We start from the raw sequence: 4,853 nt of genomic DNA on the forward strand, positions 1-4,853 counted from the left end.
AGATACGGAGAAATTAAAAACAGTAATCCCACAGGAACAAGTCAAGACAATCAGATAGGATATCAAGATAGACAAATAGATAGAACGCCTACACAAAATAAACTAGAGAAGAATGTAACAAGTGCACCTGATAGATTAAATTAATTTAATTTTCTTATAATTGATTAGATATTTTTAAACTATATGAAAAGTATTATAAATTGTTATTTTTCTTGTTCACTTTGATTAAGAAATACATCTTAAAATATAGATAAAAGTTTGTATCTTAGACTCTAAAAAAGAACATGAAACAAATAAAAAGTAATAAGGGAAGCAATTTAAACATTGAAAAATGCCTCAACATATTCATTTATTATGGGGTAGAGAGAGGAGAAAATTGAAGGAAATGTGTCTTTTAAGTCTTGAATGAAGGATTGGTGACATTGACCAACAGATAGGATCAAACATTATTAGGAAACTTGATTAAGTTAATTGTGGACTTGATTAATATTTTTAAAACTTTCTAATCTTTTCAAAAATACAAATCAACCCAACCCACACCCCTCTTCAATCTAAATCAACCACTCTCTTCTCTCTCTCTAGCTTCTTTCAACTCTCTCCCAACCAACAGTTCTGTAAAATTTCTCCCTTCAACCTCTGACAACAAATAGTCAGGCGAGTTTCTTTTCGACTTTGAACCGTCAATCGACATGAATACTTCTCTGGCGACAACAACTTTAAGTTCTTCGTTGTCCCGTTTCCTTATTCACAGGTAAAAAATTATGAAGAAACAGAGAAACTTGAGTCAACTACTCTTCTAGTATTGAAATGTGGACTGAATAAAACCTTAATTTCTAGCATTTTTTCTTTTTTTTTTTTGTCGTACTGTTGATTCAAATTTTTTGGTGATTTTTGGTCACAGTTGATTTTCTTAGTGTGTGTGTGTGTAATGTGTTGGTGTTGTTGGGTTGATTTGTAATTTGTCTTGGTAAAAATGGTATTGCAATAGCTGAAACATCTGATGAATAGATGAAACATATGATGCAACAGATGAAAAACTAATGCAACAGATAAAAATTTGATGCAACTATAAAAATCTGATGCAATAGGTGAACAATATAACAGAGCATTCATCTGTTGCGACAGACGACTCTTCTATTTGAAAGAAATCTAAATAATATTGATCCAACAAATAACTGATTAATGATCTATTTTTATTCTTTCCAAAGGTTTACTCTTCATTTTGTAATAGATTAGGACTATTTTTATTCTTTTCAACGGTTTACTCATCCGTTGCAACAGGTCGTTTATATGTTGCAACAGATAACATACCTGATGCAACAAATTAGTGATCCATTTTTATTCTTTCCAACAATTTACTTATTCGTTGCAACAGGTCGATTATATGTTGCAGCAAATAAAATACCTGGTGCAACAGATTAGTGATCTATTTTTATGATTTCCAATGGATTACCCATCTGTTGCAACGGGTCAGTTATATGTTGCATCAGATAAAATACCAGGTGCAATAAATTAGTGCTGTTTTTATGGTTCCCACGGATTACTCATTCGTTGTAACAGGTCAATTATATGTTGCAACAGATAACATACCTGGCGTAACAAATTAATTGTCTATTGGAACTGTTATATTACTGTTATACATTAATAAATTATAACCTATGTTATGTTCCTATTAATTTAAGATAATATGGCTCCCAAAAGAAAAGAAATCGAATCAAGTCCAAGTAAAGGAACAAGTGCAGCAACTCAGTTACATCCACCACTCTATGAGCTTGTTTTATGAGTATTATCTCAATCAGGAGCAGAAGATAATGAACACAAGGAGGAGAAATCTTTCAAAAGAGATGATTCAAATGCTAATAGCCCTTCCGCCGAAGAGTTGGTCAAAACCTTCAGCATTGATCGCCACCCTGTGAGAATGCAATATGATGGTGCCATAGATTTAATGAGTGATCTCGTGGTTAAGTCAGTCATGGGAAAATCTTTCGACGCCTTCAAAAAAATACTTCGAGAACAAAAATTGGATTCTTATTTTAGGAAAATCTGTTTTGGGCAATATCTTGATTTGTCGGAGGACAACAATGCTCGTTTCCAGATGAAAAAGGTATATGATCTTCTCTAGCGCAGGTTTATATATAAAAACAAAGATAAGATGGATGAGGTGTGGATAAATTACTGTGGCATGACTGTTTGTTTTGGTTGGAAGGAGTTTGCCATAGTTACCAGACTAAAATGTTATCCTTCTTCTCCTTCTCAATTTATACCTACTCTGACCTAAAAAAAGCACCCCGCACACCCAAAAAAGAAAAAGGCAAGTCGAGTGATCGTGATGACCTGGTGTCCATTGTTGGTTCAAGCTTCAAAAATAAAAATTTGATAAAAGCATTGAAAGGTAAAGGACTTTCAAAGAAGAACAAGCAATCATTGTGCTTGGTTTGGTTTGTACATAATGTTCTTTGGGCGAGAGACGTTAACAACAATATAAGCCTCAGTTTAATAAATCTCTCTGAGGATCTTGAGGCATTTAACAGCTATCCTTGGAGTTATGAAAGCTTCAAAATGACTGTCGAATATTTGTTGACTCCGTTAACGCCAAAAACAATCAACTTATATGGTTTTTCATGGGCCTTCACGGTAAATATTTCTTTTATCATGATATGATTCATCATTTTTTTAATTTAATATTGCTTTTAATTTATTGGCATTATGTTATAGGATTGGGCATTTGAAGTCATTCCTTATTTGAGACAACTAGTGAACTACCAGGAAGAAGTTTCCTATCTAAGAATTCTGAGATGGTTGTCAGCCAAAACCGATAAAAATGCAAAATTTCTTGATCTTTTCAATCCCCCTAAGGAAGCAGTAAGTCCAATTCTAATCAAGTTTTTATTTTAATTAATGATTAAACGATTTCATCATCATTCTTAATATATGTACCAATTTATTTTAGATTGTCTATCTGTAGCTTGTTCCGACCAACCGAGAGTTGAAGATGCCATTTTTCTTACTTTATGGTCTGTGCAAACTTTATCGAACTCTAAGGTCGTTGATGGAATAAAAATGGAATTGTTTGGAGTAACAGCCATCACAAAAAAAATAATTTTGGAGGGTGGGGCTAATGATGCTCCTCTTATAGTTTTTGAAACAACAAGCCATGATGATTATGATCATAATGGTTGTACAAATTTTTCTCCAGATTTTGCCGCATCTAGCGAATGTTCTTCATTCAAATGTCAAGACTGCAAGGTAAAACACGATGAAGTGATTAATGTTATTAATGCACTAACTGCATCTGTAAAGAAAATGATATCTAAGAGGGGTGTCATTCCATCAAAGAGGAATTCGTATCCAGACACTCCACTAGAGATCAAGGCGGCTAAGAGGAGAAGGAAAGACACTTCCAAGGCATCATCAATCATCAAAAAAGGAAAGATTGCAATGCCTCTGTCTTTATCTTACACCGATGTTCAGTGTGCAAGGGCCACAGAAGAGCAACATGAGCTGAAGAAGGTAAATGTACATCATCTGTTCCAAAAAACAAACAGGCACATAGCTATTTCAACAGTTGAGTCTTATGTTGCAATAGATGGGTCATCTGTTCGAAATTATCATACTACTCTGATTTACCTGTTCGAATTTGTCCCAACATATAATCTATCTGATGCAACATAAGACTCATCTGTTGCAACAGATGGAAAATCTGTTGTATATCTCTACATAGCATTGACAATTTTAGCTTTCCAGGTGAATGTCACAGCTACTGCCAAAGAGCATAATATGACAATTGATAATCCATCAACTTCTTTCAAAGATGAAGAAAAAGTAGAGTCTGTCAGTTTGGGAGAACGAAAGAATTACCCGTTTGAAGGGTTTAACATCTCGGACGAGGCTCCAAAAAAACTAACACAGTTGATCAACAACTATTCAGAATGGATTGCCGATAGGTTGTTAAAGCATCATGCCGGCAGGTACATAAATCAATTTTATGGATATTGATTTATACAATTCTTGTTGTAAGAACCTGACATTAACACATATAAATCATCATGTAGAAAACAAAATGACAAGCGCTACAAAGTGAACGAATTGAGTCTTGGTTTTGATATGTTCGACTTTGTTGTTGCATATTCTGGAATGAAGAATTGGTTCTATTTGATGTCACAACCCCAAACTTGCTGGAATGATGAGGTTTAAATGTCATACATATTACTATTAATTAATAATTTATTTAATTACATCTGTGTATTAATTTTTTCATCACGTAATCCAAAATATTTGATAATATGTGCAGCACATCGATGTTATTTTTTACTACCTCTGAAAGAAGGCTAAGTTGCAAACACAAGAACAATACAAATACACAACAGGCAATTATTTGTACAAAGTTTACATCAATAATGCCTACGATAGGTATTGTCAACAACAGCCGGAAGTTTCTCAAAACGAGGAATGCTTAATTAACATCATCAAAGTTTTTAGCATTCCGACTGTCTTACTTTGGTATTTGGTCGATGAAGTGTACATCCCAATAAATTATGGTGATGAATTCCATTGTGTGTTGGCTGTCTCGTTCTAAAAGAGAGGCACATCAGGTCGCGAAGGAGATGTTCTGGGCCGTCGTTTGAGATACAAAAGCTGGCCAAAATATTGTCTACTTACATTGATATGAGTGGCTTTTTAGACCAAAAGGTTTGTACTGATTGGTCGATGATTGAAGCATACCGGGATAAAATGGCTAATCTATTTGATGTATAATATGTTGATGAAATTGGTCAACAAATCACTGGTAGCCTGTAAGTTTAAGTGTCATGATTTAGTTTCATTTCACAAATTTCAAAACGCTTGCATGAACT

Source organism: Capsicum annuum, chromosome 8 (genome assembly GCF_002878395.1).
Source record: "Capsicum annuum cultivar UCD-10X-F1 chromosome 8, UCD10Xv1.1, whole genome shotgun sequence".
In the NCBI taxonomy this organism is placed as follows: Eukaryota; Viridiplantae; Streptophyta; class Magnoliopsida; order Solanales; family Solanaceae; genus Capsicum; species Capsicum annuum.